The following is a 17,475-nucleotide window of genomic DNA, read 5'->3' as shown; positions in this document are numbered from 1 at the left end:
GTTCCCCTTGAGCCAAAAAACAGTTTCGGAGAGAATCGGTACAAAAAAGCACAGGTTTCTACACGGTGCCCCCAGAAAAACAGCCTTCACAGGCTCCGTAGCGGGAAGGACATTGACAATAACAGAAAAACAAATCGCTGGGATGGCAGTCACTCGGTCCTCGCCATGCAATCTCTCTGAGACCCTTCTCCCCGGGTGCCCCACAGAGCGAGGCCAAGACGGTCTGCCAGGGAGAACGGGGCCAGCTGGAAAGAGCACGTGCGGGGGACCCCCAGGGCGGTGGTCGTGCCTGTCCCATCCCTGCTCATTCCCTGATTCAGTTCAGCCTTCACTCATCCATTGGGCAAGCTGAGTGAGCGAACCAAGGATCCCGAGGAATGTGACCTCATCGCCTCTCAGTTTGCAAAACTGTAAAAATGGAACTAAAGTGCCTTCCTCCCAGAATTGTGAGACAATTTATAGGACAGGCCACACTAAGTTTTAAGTCCTGTGGAAATATAAACATCTTGACCTTACTGTCAAATGCAGAACCTCTGTGGGGGACAGTGGTCTCCTGGTCTGCTCACTACACGGTGGCAGAGAGGGGCCTTGGGCAGAACCGTCTCTGCATGAGCTGCCGAAGCACAGAGCTGAGGAGAGTCAGGACAAGGGCCGAGGTGGCGAGGATCAGTGCCAGGTGGGACAGGCCATAACAGGGAGATGAGTGGTTATCCGGGGACCAGGAAGGAACCTGGGAGATAAGGTGGCCTGAGCTAAGGAATGCGAGGTCCCACACCAGGAGATGTGAAACACCTGCAGTGTACCCCTGGGTAGGCGTGGTTCCTGAGTGGCCTTCCAGGGCGTTCCCAGACACAGAGCAGGGAACTTTCCTCTGTGAGGACATCACGGTGACCCGACATGCATCCCTCGTCCTCACAAACTGATGAAAAAGGTGGGCAGTAACAGGTGGTAGTCAGAATGTGAGTCAGCTCAGCCCAAGACAGGGTGCCAGAGTGCGTCTCCTGGAAAGGACAGCTCGCTCCTCCTGTGTGTCCTCTCTGCTGTCCACACTCGGGTCCAAAACTCCTTTCCTCTGCACCAGCTGTGCAGTGTGAGACGGGGTAGATGGGGCTGTGCCCAGCGTGAGGAACGGGAATCTCCCAAGACTCTCATTTCAAGGCGCTGACGCCGAGGCCCAGGGTTCTGGGGACTTGTCCAACGTCACCCGGCAGAGGGCAAGTCCAGATGGGTGCCTGCTTTTCCCGGCACTTTCTCCCACATTCCCCTGGACGCACCGGAATCTTTGTGCACAGCAGGGTTGGAAAGAGCAGGAGAAAGATTCTGAAGATTTTCCCAGATGACCTCGATTTGGCGATTGCATTTTCTCATCAATCATACCCAATGATCCAGAGGAAGAGCCAGTAACGAAAAAGCACAGAGCCTAAGCACATTTTGTTCTTTTTATTTTTAAGCCTGTGCAATGGTATTTATGTTCCTACTGATTCAAGGGGAAGCCTTCACCCTGACACCCGTTGGCTGCAAGGCATATAAGACTCCAGCGTTCACTCCACCCAAATGCAGCCCTGAAGACGGGCCAGCTTCCTGACAGAGGACCAGCCTTAGAGCTTGGGAGCCAGCTTCCCGTCTGAGGGAGGGATGGCAGATCCCCCTTTGTAGGTCAGATGCAGTCCCACCTTCTAAAACTCCTCTGTTGGGATCTCTCTGCCCCCTGACTCCATCATTTAATTTCCCATTCGTTGAATTCCTAGAATGCTACTTATCTGTGCTTTAGTTGGCATTTAATAAATATTATTTTGTATTTATTTTCTCTTTTACTCCCTGCTTGGCTTTCCTCTAAAAAGAAGCCAGATTCTGAGACTTACTCATCTCTGGATTCTTTACAGAATCACTCCCTTGCCTGAGACGTCGAAGGAGCTCAGTACAAAGTAGTCCCGTCTCTCCTTCTCGAAGGCCATGCTTGCGGCTCTGTCTGCCATGTTTCCCATTGACTTGAGGACCCTGTGCAAACTTTCTCCTGTGGCCACAAATCCCCCAGATCCTTGCTGCTGTTGACCTCCTCCCACAGCCTTGCCTCTTTGGCCTCATCCAACAGTCCAACCGCAAGAAGGGACTTGTGGTCACAGGATTTCTCCTTGCCCCCCATGGTCTGTGTGGTAAAATGCAAAAATCCGGGGCAAAACCTCTTTGAATCCCTGGGCTTTATATTGTGCCCAGATAAATGCAATATGGAGCTTGCTGCTCTCACTCCATGAATCCAGCCTTTCATAGAAAGTCTGGAGGGGTTGTTTGTAGGTTAAATGAGAACGTTTAGTTAATATTACCCAGTTTCACACAAGTGTGAGTTGGCCCCTGAGTAGAGAATCTTCTGTTAGTGGGTGTACAATGCTCAAGGGCCCAAACCTAAACCACAGTATTAGTGACAGAGTAACAGGAGGCAGATGCCATCTCATCTCCTCTCCAGGACAGACTGCCCAGAAGAGACACTTAGATGACCGTCAACGAGATAGAAGCCACTTTGAGCAGGTTCACACCTGGAAGAGATCTGTGTTGTCATCAAGAACCGTTTGAAATGGGTTCAGAGCCATATAGGGAAAAGGACGTGTCCTAAGTAACTTTAATATTTATTTATTCATTCATTGATTCTCCATACAGTTAGGTCTCTGAGCCTCAGTTTTCTCGTCTCTGAAACGCGGGGACTACTCCAATTCCCACAATCATTATTGACAAGAAATTGAATCAAGAATATGTGAAACAAGGTCCAAAGGTCCCTAGCATTTGGCAGGTGCTCATTATGTATATATGTTGTCTGTGTAAACTCATTATCAGTTTGTGGAGGTCTCCCCACACCTCAAACTTTCCCGAGTCATATTTTTGGAGGTAAACTCACATGCCACAAAGTGACTCTTACAAAAATACAATTCAGTGTGTTTTAGTACAGCCACAAAGTTGTGCACCGATCACCACCAGTTCTGGGATGCTTCTATGACCCATGAAAGAAACCCCACACGCAGTTTCAGTCGCTCTTCACTTTCCGCCACCTCCCTTCCGGCAGTTCCACACAACCACTGATCTACTTTCTGTCACGACGGACTTTCTGTTCTGTAGGTTTCATAGAAATGGAATCGCACGCTCTGTGGTCTCTTGTGTCTGGCTTGTTTCACTTAATACAATGTTTTCAAGGTTCATCCATAGTGTAGTGTGTTCAGTACTTCCTCCCTTTTTAAGGCTGAGTGATAGTCCATGTATGGACGGACCACATGGGTTTATCCATTTATCAGTTAATGGTCAGTTGGGTTGGTTCTACTTACTCGCTCTTCTGAATAACGCTGTGAACTTATCTGTATAATCTTTCTTGGTGGAGACCTATGTTTTCACATCTTTTAAGGTTATACCTAGCAGTTAAATTACTGGGTCATATGATAGCTCTGTGTTCAACTGTCAAACAGTTTTTACAAAGTGGCTGCACCATTTTACATCCCCACCAGCGACATACAATGGTTCCAGTTTCTCAGTATTCTCCCTAACACTTGCCATTGTCTGCTTTTTTGACTACAGCCATCCTAGTGGGTGGTGAATGGTATCCCACTGTGGTTTAGATTTGCATTTTTCTCATGATTAATGACGTTGAGTGTCTTTTTGTGTGTTTATCAGCTATTTGTACATCATCTTTGGAGAAATATCTATTCGTATGATTTGCTTGCTTTCAAATTGGGTTGTCTTTTTATTATTGAGTTCCACGTGTTCTTTATAGATTTTAAATACAAGTGTCTTACCAGATATATGACTCGCAAATATTTTGTCCCTTTCTATGGGTTGTTTTTGCACTTTCTTGATAGTGTCCTTTGAAGCCCAAAAGTTTATAATTTTGATGAAGTCCAATTAATCTGCTTTCTTTTCTTCCTTGTGTTTTTGGTTTCATATCTGGGAAGCCATCATTGTCTAATCCATGACCAGGAATACCTATGCTTTTATTTTCATATAAGAGTGTTGTAATTTAGTTCTTAGCTTTATGTCTTCGATCCATTTTGAGTTAATTTTTGTATCATGTGAGATGTGGATCCAACCTCACTTTTTTTTCACGTGGCTATACCCTTGTCCCAGCACACACGCTGGACTGGTCTTAGAGGTTTCCCCTCATGTCTGACTCTACCCTCTGCCACCGTCTCCATCCCATGTCCACTATAATTAGTGCCAGTTCCTGGCACTCAGGGAAGGCTCCGGAAATATTCCTTGGAATAAACCAGTGACCACACAGTGTTAAAAGTTTACTCTTGCCCATGTTGAAACCTTGTTTTCGAGCATGACTGGATGAAAATCTCTACGTAAAGAGCACGAGTTGTTCAAATGTTCTGAGAATGGTTAAGAATTCTGAGTTGGCATAATACAAATCTGGGTACAAGGTCAGGCCTAGTGTGTAATTTAAACAGTCCTCTGAGTTCCTCCTTTATTTGTTGACTGATTAAGTTGTAGATTAGTACCTCATAAAATTTCTTCCTAGGTCTACTCCCTCCGCCTTGACATTAAGGTATTTTGTTATTATACCAGAGACTCTTGGAGCCCCTGTCAAAGGTGGAAATTTTTGAGTAGCACACGGTTTCTTCATTGAGCTAGCACAACCATTAAACTTTGATTAAAATATGCCTTGGATTTTGATGAAAGCCAAACAGATGAGCCAAAAAATATAACTGAAAACCTTTTTGTCATTAAAAAATGAAACCGGTGAAATTAATTTAATAATGTATTTTATTAACCAAATCCATCCAAAATGTTATCACTTCAGCATGTAGCCAATATAAAAATAATCAGTGATCTCGTATATTCCTTTCTAATTAAGTCTGCAAAATCTAGTTTATATTTTGTATGTACAGCTCTTCTCCATCCAAGCTAGCCACATTTCAAGTGCTCAATAGCCCCATGCGTCTAATGGCTGCCATTTGGGACGAAATCGACCAGCAGTAGCTCCATCATATGGAACGACTGCAGGAAACCGATTGAACTATAGGGACTGTACTATCACCGTGCCATTAGATAGTGAGAAGCAAGCAAATGGGTATTTTCACCCAGTGCGGGATCGCTCTCTTTAGGTTCGTGTCGCAAGAGCTCTTCACCGGCCTTAAGAAGAAGTCCTTGTGGTAAGGCAGTGACTCAATTCTGTGAGAGTCCAAGTTAGAGGCAACTTTTAGGAAATGCTACTAAAGTGCAAAGCGGTGCTAAAACAAGTTTCCTTTACATATTTGCAGAATTTCCAGATAACCACTCTGTTCTCTTCTGAGGAGATTTTTTAGAGCTGCTGGCAGTTTTTATTTTTTTCTTCCAGCTCTTGTTGGGATTTTTTTTTATAGACCCTAAGTTGTTCATAATAAGCCACCCACTTTCAAATAGGTTCTCTCTGGTGCATCTGTTCCTAGCTGATAGCAGTGAGCAAATGCGCGTTTAGAAACACTGCGAGGAATGTTGAACACTAGCATTTGGTGAGAGCAGGTGCCACGAGACCAGCGCGAATGTCAGTAGTTGCAATTGATGGGGGATTCTGGGGAAACATTCATTTGGCCTCTGCTTAAAATTCTGGGAAGGGTGGCATAAAATCCATGTGATTTCCCTTCAAGTTTCAGCTTTGGAAATATATCCCCAAAGCTGTGTGAATCTCTGATGAAGGCCAAGGCCATATTGGCTGGTTTTTTTTTTTTTTTTTTAATCTCCCCACCCTCTCCTCTCTTTTCTCCATGTTGTGGAGCATTCACGCATCTAGGATTCCATTGTGTAGAATCTTGCTTAGTCTCTGAGGTTAATTTCCTTCACTGGACTCTAGAGCTGTGGACAGAATTAAGAACGCAGGGAGGGAAACAGCCGTGTCTTTGCTCACCCTGTCACTTGGAGAGAGGTATGATCTAAACTGTGGACCTACTAAAGCCAAATGTCTTTGTCTCTATTACACGCAGTTAGCCATGTAAACTCCTGAGTGTGACATAGGATTATGGTTGCCAGATAAATAAAATACAGGGCACCTAGTCAAATCTGAATTTCAGACCAAAAAATGAATACAATTTAAAAAATTTATTTTGAATATAAACACATACCAGATATTATATGAGGTACCTTATACTTAAAAAATATTAATGGCTATTTATTTGAAGCTCAAATTTAACTGGGCATCCTGTGTTTTTATTTGTTAAATCTGGCAACCCTGGGTAAGAGGCCAGCCTATTATCGAGCACGGGTACCTGGCTCTAGACTCTGACTCTCCCCACACCTTCTGCATGGAACAAGTGACTGCCTTTTATGCACAGTGTTCTTTGCAACTCTGGCATCTTCGTATGTGCATTCAGCCAGCAAAGGTGTATTACACATCTACTAAGGGTACCGGTGATACTGACATGAATAAATCATAGTTGTTACTATTAAGAGGCTTATATTAGAAGGGCGCCTGGGTGGCTCAGTCGGTTGAGTGTCCAACTTCAGCTCAGGTCGTGATCTCGTGGTCTGTGAGTTTGAGCCCCACGTTGGGCTCTGTGCTGTCGGCTCGGAGCCTGGAGCCTGCTTCAGATTCTGTCTCTCTCTCTCTCTCTCTCTCTCTCTCTCTCTCTGCCCCTCCCCCGCTCATGCTCTCTCTCTCTCTCTCTCTCTCTCTGTCAAAACTAAATTAAAAACAATTTAAAAAAGAGGCTTATATTAGAGGAAGGAGAGTCAGATATATGAGTAAGTCAGGAGAACGCAGTGTCATATGAGCTACAAATAGTTGCCTGCACAGACTATAATGGGAGGTAAAGAAGGAGAAGTTTGTTCCATTTGGGGATATCGGGAAAGATGCTAGGGAGGAAGTGGCCCTTGAGTGAAATGTCAAGGGATTGAGGGACCATTCAATAGAGAACTCAGATGGGGGGACTTTAGCTGCAGAAGAAGTATCCTCAGCAACAGCCAAGGCACGGAGGATCCTGAGTGTGTGACACATTGTGTCACTGTCCCAGTCCACTGGGACTGTAGAATGCATACCAGATATGAGCGAAGTGGAAGGTAGGGTCTAAACCACTGAGAGTCTTTTAAGCCATCTAAGAAATTCAGATTTTTGTTTGTTCATTTTGGAATCATAGAAGTCTTTACAGAGTTTCAACCCAGAAATTCCTTAAACTTCTATCACTCATGACTCCTCCTCAGTTGTCAGAAAACAACACACAGTTACCTCTTATGAAACTTCCCAACAGACCCAGACTGGGTAGTCAGCCTTCCTGTGTATGACCACATACTAGCCTCATCCCCCACTCCGACCCACCACACTGGCATGAAATGATCACCCCATCACTGGTACTACCTGGGACTGAATCCTCCTCAAAGGCAGGAGAGACCTTTTCCATCTGTGTCTTCCCAGAGCCCAGTGGCAGGTTCAGCAAATGGAAGACACTTATGGAATGAGGAAATCAAAGCACTTTTCTGTTTCTCTGTAGTTCCATAATGTAACAGACATTTATTGACTAAAGCAACGAGCCAGCGTATTCGTTTGCTAAGGTCGCCATAACAGAATATTCGAGACTGGATGCTTAAACAACAGAAATTTATTTTCTCGCAGTTCTTGAAGCCTAGATATCAGAGATCAACTACCAGCAGGGCTGATTTCTCCTGAGGCTCTCTTCTTGGCTGACAGATGGCTGCCTTCTTGCTGTGTCCTCATGTGGTCCATCCTCTTTGTCTGCCTGTGTCCCAATCTCCTCTTATAAGGACACCAGTCATATTGAATTAGGTCCACACATATGACCTCATTTTACCATCATTATCTGTTAAAGGCCTGCTCTCCAAAAAAAGTCACATTCTGAGGTAACTGGTGGTTAGGACTTCAACATATGAATTTATTGGGGGTGTGTGGACACAATTCAGTCCGTAACAGCTGGATAACGTAGAGAAGAAAAAAAAAATGCTCATCATCTAGGTTAGCTACAAATCCATAGTTCACCTTTAACCACAGTTATCCTTAAAAGTTTTTTTAAGTTTGTTTATTTATTTATTTATTTATTTATTTATTTGAGAGAGACAGAGACAGCGTGAATGGGGGACAGGCAGAGAGAAAAGGAGAGAGAGAGAATCCCGAGCAGGCTCAGTGCTGGTAGCACAGAGCCCGACACTGCACTCGAACTCACGAGACTGTGAGATCATGTCCTGAGCCATAGTTGGATGCTTAACCGACTGAGCCACCCAGGCGCCCCCACGGTTATCCTTTAGAATGGTGTCTGTCACCCGATAAATACTGATTGAGAGAACACCTGACTGTTAAGCACTGTACTTCCTCATTTATGATCAAGGTAACGGCACCGACTCTATAAGATTCGCTGAACGATTCGATGAGAATAAACGTATCAGTGCTTTGTGGACTTCTGTATGTTATAAAATACAAAGCTTTGCCAGGATTTTTCTTTGGTTATTTGTCCCTGATCCTTATTTCCTGCATTGCTCTCCAGGAGCACTCAAGTGGCTGCTCTAATCTTGGTTAGTTGGCTCAAGGGTGGAATTTGCACCACGGAGCAGACGGGGAGGAAGTTTTCTTCCATTTCTTCAGTTGCAAATACGAGGCCCTCAGAGGAACAGAAAGGACTCATGGCAGAGAAATTTGGGCAAGGATTTGGGCTCTCCACCCCACTGCCTCGCCTCGCTGCAGACCCTGAAGCGGGGTCAGGAAGGAGAGTTAAATGGGGGGTGGGGGGAGACCATGCAATGATTTTCTGAAGGGGTAAACAAAGCTCGTCTTCTGCCTTCTGGAAGGGAGCAGCCAGCCCTGGACTAGCACGGGTGTGGGGGCAGGGCTGCCTCGAGACCTCCAGACTGCGTGTGGAGAGGCGGAAAGACCCCGGAGAGGGCGGGCCACGTGGGATAGCGGTCAGAACCACGCGGCTCCCCTAACGACTGCACAGCAAGAGGCCCACAGCGGCCACGTGGGCAGGTCAGCAGAGAAACGCTGGATCCGAGTGGATCTGCAGATGGGCTTGAGAGTTCTTTCGGTTTGAGGAACCTCCGCCTCGACACGGTGCAGACCGTGAACTGAGACAGCCTGGCGGCAATGGAGACGGAAATTCTGGCTCAGATGAGATCGTTTCTGTCCCCACTTGCTCCAGCAATCTGAATGAAAAGACTCAGTTCCACAAGAACTAAACAGATACTCCCTGCACACTGGGTCTGTGGAAAGAGATTCAGATACCCCGCAGTTTTTAACATTATGGCAATGCCCCAATGGACGAATACAATTCATAGGAAACACCTCTACTCTGCCCTCAAAGTCAAACAGCACACTCGAACCATTTCTGTTGCTTTTATTGGATCTCCTTTAAGTTTTCTACCTTCATCATAAGGGTGTGTCCGGTATTTGACTGCGGTCTCCAAAGAATGGCCAGGGCCCCCTTCTGGTGGGAACTTTTGATTGTTTCCAGTTTTGTGTAGGGGGCACTGTGGACAAGAGCACGGTGGGGGGGGGGGGGGGTAGGAAAGCCCCGGAAGAAGAGTTGGAAGGTTTCACACTGTCCTGGACGAAGGGATCGGTGGTAGTGGTCAGAGAAAGAAGGACAGGACGGAGGCATCTTAGAAAACCTCAAATGCTGAGTGAAAGAGCGGGTGTCTTTGCTCCCCTAAGAGTGGGAGTGTATTGCTCCCCTAACTTCTGTGCCAAGCAAGGTGCCCCGGGGGGGCCGCGCGGCTGAGTATCGCTCTGTGTGGACAGGGTGAATCCCGTGCCCAGGATGCGTGGCCGCTGCATGCTGTTGGGCTCAACTCCACCTGCCAATGACTGCCACCCTCAGGAATCTTTCCGGAGAATGTGTGGAACCTCCGTCCACTGCAGGGCAAGGCGTCCTCTGTGTGGCCTGGTGACCGGAGCCGGGCAGCCCTCTCAGGTCTGACTCCGTCACCGATGTGATGTGTTGCCAGGTGCCTCCCTGTGGGTTTTTACCAGGTGACACTAGGAAGAGGGGAGAGAAAAAGGGCCTCTGGGAATGACCTTCAAAGACACCAAGCAGACAGGGCCCACTTCATCGGTCATTTGCAGAAGGGCCTTCGTTGTCTCTTCTCCACAGTTCCAGGTCTCCTGATGGCATGACCTGTGCCCAGGGCAGACTGGCCTGCACACGTGGGACACAGGTGTCTCCAGGGCATACCACTGGGGAGTGGTTGGGGCCTCAGAAAGAGGGCCAAACGATAATTATGGGCTCTGGCCAGAACTCAGCTCAGAGGACATCACAGAGGAGAGGGGCTCAGAGACGCATCCCGTGGCCACACTCCACACCTGTCCCAGCGGCACACACCCAGAACTAGCCCTCCTGCTGCACCATTGCCTCCACTTACCTGGACAGCGTGGTTCCTCACTGTGACGGCCACCTCTTGCTCTGGGTGCCTTGGCGGGAGAACATCCCAGGATGCGAGGTCGGTCTCCACAGTTCGGCCTTGGACTCGGCCTCCTCTCTGCTCGGTGAAGGGCAGACCATCATCAGGTACTCTAGCCTCTATTCACTGCCAGAGTGTCTGCCTTTCTCTCCTCAGATGGTGCAGGCAGGCATTTGTATCAACCCCTCCAGGGCTTTCAGCCTGCGCTCTCCTCAAATCCTTCCCAGTCCCCCCAGGGCTCCCCTAGAAAATGCTCCACTTTTGGCCAGATTTCTAGAGTTTGATGCCAGGTCTTGCCTAGTTCAAGTTTGCAGTTTTTTAAAACAACATTTTCATGGAGATACAACTGACAAACCAGAAGGGCACCTGGGTGGCTCAGTCGGTTAAGAGTCCGACCTCAGCCCGGGTCACGAGCTCATGGCTTGTGAGTTTGAGCCCCGCGTGGGGTTCTGTGCTGACAACTCAAGAGCCCGGAGCCTGCTTCCGATCCTTTGTCTCCCCCTCTCTCTGCCCCTGCCCCGCTCGTGCTCTGTGTGTGTGTCTCTCTCAAAAAGAAGAATAAACATTAAAAAGAAATTACAATTGGCGAACCAGACAATTCACCCGTTTAAAGTGTATACTTCAGGGGCACCCGGCTGGCTCAGTGGGTAGAGCAGGCAACTCTTGACCTCAGGGTCAGGACTTCAAGCCCCACGTTGGGTGTAAAGCTTAGTTTAAATAAACGAACAAATGAATGAATGAATGAATGAATGAATAAAATAAAGTGCACAATTCATTGTCTTTTAGTATATTCACAGAATTGTGCAACCATCACTGATGCCTAATTCCAGAGCACTTGTATTGCCCAGAAAGAAACCCCATCCCCACGACCTCGCCACCTCCCCAACGCTTGGAGGACTGTTCTGGACATTTTGTGTAAATAGAATTGTTATATGTGGTTCCCTGTGTCTGGCTTCTGTCCCTTACATCACGTATTTAAGGCTTATCCATGTAGTGGCACGTATCAATACTCCATTCCTTTTTTTTTTAATTTTTAAATGATTATTTATTTATTTTTGAGAGAGAGAGAGAGAGAGAGCACGAGCAGGGGAGGAGCAGAGAGAGAGAGGGAGACACAGAATCCGAAACAGGCTCTAGGCTCCGAGCTGTCAGCCCGGAGCCCGACGCGGGGCTCGAACTCAAAAACCGCGAGATCAGGACCTGAGCCAAAGCCGGACGCTCAACCGACTGAGCCCCCCGGGCGCCCCAATACTCCATTCCTTTTTATTACTGAATAGAATCCCATTAAGTAATCACCATTACTTTATCCGTTCATCAGTTGACAGGCATTCATGTTCAAGTTTTGTGTGGACACATGGTTTCATTTCACTTGTTTAGATTCCCAGGAGTGGAATTATTATATCATATGGTTACTCTTCATTCAATATCTTGAGGATTTCAGTGTTTTAATGTATAAGTGAGAATAAATGTACTACCAGGGATTCCACACCTGTGTATGGAATCAGTGGGAGATTGACATTCTTCCAGACATTTCCTTAAAGAGACTTGAGATTTGGGGGCTGCAGCAGAGGACAGATATTTGAGAGACATGCTTCTATGTCTCCCATATGCCTGAAGCCTGGAATTAGTTGCAGAGTTGGGACAATAATTTGGCCTCCCCACAAAGGATGGGTGGTTTGGGATATGTCATGTAATTTCCTGGAAGCTCTTTCCTCGTCTGTAAAAGAAAGCTGTCATGATCCCTGCACACGTATTTTGTCATCTTGCCACCAAGTAATGACATTTACACGTGTGATGAATTTCTTTTGGTGTATTTAGTATTCGCCATGTTACAACCTGTGTCATTGCAGAATGGACTTGGGAAGGTCTACTTGACCGTGTACTGCACACATTGAGGTGACACGGCCCAGGGGCAAGGGACTTGGTTTTGGTCCTTATTTCCATATCCTTCCCCTCGCACTGTCCCCACTGGCAGTCACAGCCTCCAGTACCCTGTGTCTCATATGTGTTGCCCTTGCCTAGAAGAGGCGGTGACCACACTCTCTGAGTGTTTAGTGACCCCAGTCACCCCAGCCCGCAAGAGGCAGCCGCCTTAGGTTGTGTAATAGGATTCTTCACCACGCTAAGTGTCCCGAGGACAGAAGGAACGGTAAATTTATGGTGGCTTTTTCTGCCATGTAAGTGATGCGATTAATAGGCACCACCTGACTTTTGTGAAAACTGCACTCTTGTCTAGCCCCGTTCTGGCTCAACTTCAGGAAAACTAAATTTCGTCCGGTCTAGTCACTTTCCAGTACTTCTCTTTTGAAGTAGAGATTGTATTTCCCACTTTAAAGGTTGGGAGACTGATGTCATTTGCATCGAATACTGCAATCAGATTTCTAAGAAGTCCTTCCCCCCACGGGCCGGGTGGGTCCCTGGATGCCTAATGTCTAGCACAGAACTGTGCTGAGCTTGTTGGAGCCTGGGGTGAAAGGAACAGCTGCCATTTATATGGATCCATTTATGTGGATCTTACCTTTATATAAAAATTCCACATATTTACCATGATTTTTTGCCTTCATTTTGATTTTTTGTAAAGTGACATTGAAATATTATCAATCGTAATTAACATTTTCTGGCATCCCTTTGTATTTTGCGCTGAGGAAAATGAGACACTTGGCCAATCTGGTCAACACCCTGCCCTAGCGTGCAATACCCATCCAGTGAATGTTTGCCTAATTAGAGAATTAAATGAAAAATCAAAGACAGAACTACGTCCATGTTCTTTTATTGTTGGGGCAATCTAGGGAGACACTACATCTTCCGACCGGTTGTAAAAGCTGGTGCTCAGGATCCAGAGATGCTTATGCAAGAGATCCCACCTGGGATGCACGGTCTTGCATGGATGGACCAAGAAGGTGGGGCAAGGGTGACTGAATGGTTGAGAGCAGCTTGGCAGCTGGGAGGCTTCACAATCCTCAGTCCCCTTCCCCTGGCATGGTAAAGCGAACAGAACACCATACCTGTAAGCGAACGGTGTGGATCCCGTCTCTTGCTGTGGTTGGGATCACTCTGCCTCAAGACAGTGGAGTAACCAGGTATGCACTTCAGAACCAGAAATCCTACAGATTTCTGGCTACAGATCTGACTCAGCCACTTAAGGGCTCAGGCACTGGACAAGATGTAGCCTGAATCTCTATTCTTCACGTGAACGGTGTGCACAGTAACAATGATCAACCTCAGAAGAGCGCACCGAGCATTGCGTGGCGTAGGGAAGGGGTCTAGTACAGCACGTGTTAAGTAGAAAAGCTTCAACAGAGGGCGCCGTGGAGAACTGCGAAGCTCATGGGTCACATTAAGAACTCATTTGCATGGCGACTGACCCCTGACCTCAGCTAGGGATAGATCTGTCCGGATCCGCCTGGGGCCAACAGCTGCTCAGCTGTGACAGACCACAGACTTGTTTGCAACGCGTACGCCTTTGTGTTCACATCCCCCGAGATACCGCCAAGCTTTGCAATGCAGCCGCCAACCACTGCCATTCATTGCTGCTGGAGCCAGAGCGGGGGCAGAATCCAATCTCCTTGCAAGTTCTTTAGATTCCTTGGAAGAAACTATTCCTGTAGAATATTAATACAAACTGTTATTATAGAAATCCGCCAAAGTCGCCTTTCTTATTTTGCATCTCATGGGAAACCGTAAATTGAAGGCTTCTAGGAAATACGCCCTTGATTGGCTTTGATTCTTTCTCACAACGATTTGCAACATCGGGATTTCAGAGTCCATTTGGATCCGTACATGTGTATCCCTGACAGAATGTACCAGAGGGGGTTAGGCTAGGTAAATACACCTCCACTGATTCCAGGGTCAACAGTGCCTTTCAGCTGGCAATCGTTCAAGAGGGAGGGATGAGCCAAGCTGACTTCAGACCCAGCTTCCCATGTAGGAGCTTTGACAGTGGGGATGCCTACACCTTTGAGGGAGGCCGTGTGCAAAGGGCAAGGTTCTTCCAAATGCATGCATTTCCGCGGCGGGGGTCATGCTCTTTCCTTCTCGTCCACTGGGTGTGCAGCGTGCCTCCACTCTGCACGCTGTCTGGCTGGGTTCTCCTCAGTCGTTCCTTGGCCTGGAGATCCTCTCAGCTCTGTCAACGCATCCTTCTCCATGTTTGTTCTGTGTGTGTTTGTCTTTCTGGGATGAAGTTTGTTTTTCAAGCTCTGACAGACTGGCAAGGCAAACAAGGTTGCCATTTTTGTTTTGTTTTGTTTTTATGAGCACGGCAATTTTTAGCCCTTTGCAAACAATCCTGAGACTTGGGAGGTTATAATTTGGGATGCCATGTGCAGAGGCACACATTCAGATCTTATTGTGGCTGAGGGAACAATCTGAAGGGAGCGAGTGGAAGACAGATTAATGTGGGTGATTTATCAGTTGTGAAGGGGCCAAGCTCCTGACAGCACTAAAAGACAGAATAACCAAAGTGGAAACGAATTGCATAGAACATTTTGAAAAATTAATTTCGAAGAGAATGTTTATGTCTGAACATACATATGTATACAGAGCGCATAAATAAACATCACATCTCACACATACACTTACCTCCTGCGTCTGTATGTCGGGCTGCTGGCAATCTCATCGTTTTGGGACCTGCAGAAGGAAAGAAAAAGGGTCCCTGAGCACAACAGCCAGCTATGTCAAGGTTGTGAAGCAGACACGGGAGATTCTGTCATTTCCCTTTTACAGGTACCGGAGCCAGAGGGTCAGAGAACATCCACCAGTTTGGACGAGGGAGCTGAGAAGTGACTCAACCCAGTCCGGGTTGAATCTAGAAGACTCAGCCCCGGGGGCAGTCCCGAAACGTTCAGCCTCTCTCCTCAGACTCACATGTGCAGCTCCCATCATTGTCTTCTGGATTTTAGCAACTGGGCCCATCTAAAAGAAGGTTAGTAAAAAGGTGATCTTGTGGCTGGACACAGACTATAATTTATTTCAAGGATGTGTGAAAAATCAAAGGACCATCGAGAGAGAAAATTAACAGTGTGTGTTAGGGGGTCTTTTTTATATACATAACAGCACTGTCAGTTTACTCTATGTTTTTTCCTTCTAGACAGAATTTTACACAACAGCCCTTTAGGGGGTATGAGGCATATATATTTACAGTGATTTTGATTCAGGTCTCTTTGTAAGTCTCACCTTTGTTATTTTGGTCACTGGTTAAACCACATTGTAAAGGTGCACATCGCTGAATTCTCAAAGTGACACGTCTGGGTTGGAATCTGATCATGGAGAAGTCTTCGTCTTTAGGAAAAACCAGAGAAGAGAATAGCTGTGAATGTATACCAGGGATTTAAGAGCTCCACGAGAAGATGACTTTTAGCATTGCTAGTAAAGTACTAACCTTTGAAATGCAGAGCAGGTAGCAAATCCCAACCAAACCTACCCTCCGGTCGTGTGTCACAGTTTCCTGAATCCTCGAATGACATAGCTACGTATTTCAGCTTGAATGCGGAGTCCTGGGCTGCCTAAGGACCTAGATCTCATCAGAAATCCAGTTACTCCGAATAGTACGGGACAGTCTCCAAGCCATTACCGGAAAAGAAAGTTATAGTTCTCATTATTTGTTATAAGAGGGTAGGGCATTTCTGGAAGAGGTTGGTGTTATGAAACCAAATCAACACATTCGGAAGGCAACTGTAGGCTATTAGAAGGCAGAGGCTGTGTGTCCACCCTCTACATTGGCCTTCACTCTGGAGGATCTCTTTACATGAAGTCTTTGAATAAGTACCTAATTAGCCAGTGGAGATAGTTCTGGAGAATGATTTTTGTCTCTCCCATTACCTCATTCCATTAAAAAAAATTTTGGAGGGGGGTGTCAATGAACAAAGAAGAGTTAAGCAACATCGGTCAGTTTATCGAGACCACTGTTCCATCATTTGGTGGCGAATATTGTAAATGCTGGTATGAGAACAGTGATAACAGAAGCAGGAATATGTGTTGAGACCCTTCTATATTCTAGGCTGGGTAGGTAAAGCTACCTGGTACAGATAACCGACATGCGATTAAACATACTTATTTTCCAATATGAATGTCATATCCATGATAAAAAAGCAAAATTTGGACGGTAGAATAGATTTTGGAATGTGACCACGGGAGGAAAGCAGAACATAATATGGAGGTGTTAAATGGCAGATCTGTGATAAATATAAATATCAAATGTGTTATTTTGATGTATATGAGCGATAATTGGATTTTAAATTACCCATCTATAAAGAACAGTATCTATAGTGCGAGGAGTTTAGTTATGAAAATAATTATAAGAAAAAGCTCTGCTGGCCTTACATATAATTTTTAAATACTGCACGTGTATATTGGGAACATTCAAAGTTTTCACTCCCTACCCCCAGACTTCTCAATAAAGTTATTGCAACAAATTTGTGAAGCATGAAATTAAATCCATCTTACCCTCTATCTGATTGTGAAGAATGAAGATTAGACCAGAATTTCTAACCAGTGAAGAGTTCTATCAATTCTTATTACTTTGTCCAGTAGTAGCATGACATGCCTATACGGGCTTCTAGAAATATCACAACGCTGTCACAAGAAGAAAAGGTTATATACACAAGCGTCTGATTCATTCACCTCTTGTTCCTTTATTCACTAAACAATTGTTGACCATTGTTATGTACCATGAACTCTGTTTAGCATGTTCAATGATCCATTTCGTCCTCATAATAATTGGAGGAGTGAGGGGGATGGAGATGCTAACATTATGCCCCCTGAAGATTCAAGGAAGACATACACAGCCTTCCAATGGTAAATCAGAGATCATCTCCTATGAGCAAAGCTCACTGCAGGCATCTGAGGCAGGAAATTCTGCCACCAGAGGGGCTGGTCAGGTCAGGGCCTGAGTTGGCATTCAGAAAGGTGACTTTTATGCTAGGTGAAATAAGTCAGTTAGAGAAAGACAGATATCACATGTCTTTACTCATATGTGGAATTTGAGAAACTTAACAGAAGACCATCAGGGAAGGGAAGGAGAGTAAAATAGTTTCAAACAGAGGGAGGCAAACCTTAAGAGACTCTTAAATACAGAGAACAAACTGAGGGCTGATGGGGGCGGGGAGGGGAGAGGAAAATGGA

The 17,475-nt window shown here is 46.0% G+C and overlaps 1 protein-coding gene across 1 annotated transcript in view; it reads left to right on the top strand.

Annotated features, from left to right (window-relative positions):
• Positions 1 to 15,406, top strand: part of RNF144A (ring finger protein 144A) — a 364,490-nt gene extending 349,084 nt beyond the window's left edge. The window contains exon 11 of the transcript XR_008289712.1: positions 15,079 to 15,406. The gene's annotated coding sequence lies outside the window, so the exon portion shown is untranslated. The remainder of the gene's footprint in view (positions 1 to 15,078) is intronic.
• Positions 15,407 to 17,475: the final 2,069 nt, after the last annotated feature.

This window comes from Acinonyx jubatus, chromosome A3, assembly GCF_027475565.1.
Source record: "Acinonyx jubatus isolate Ajub_Pintada_27869175 chromosome A3, VMU_Ajub_asm_v1.0, whole genome shotgun sequence".
Classification (NCBI taxonomy): domain Eukaryota; kingdom Metazoa; phylum Chordata; class Mammalia; order Carnivora; family Felidae; genus Acinonyx; species Acinonyx jubatus.
This window is presented reverse-complemented; position numbering and strand designations above follow the sequence as displayed.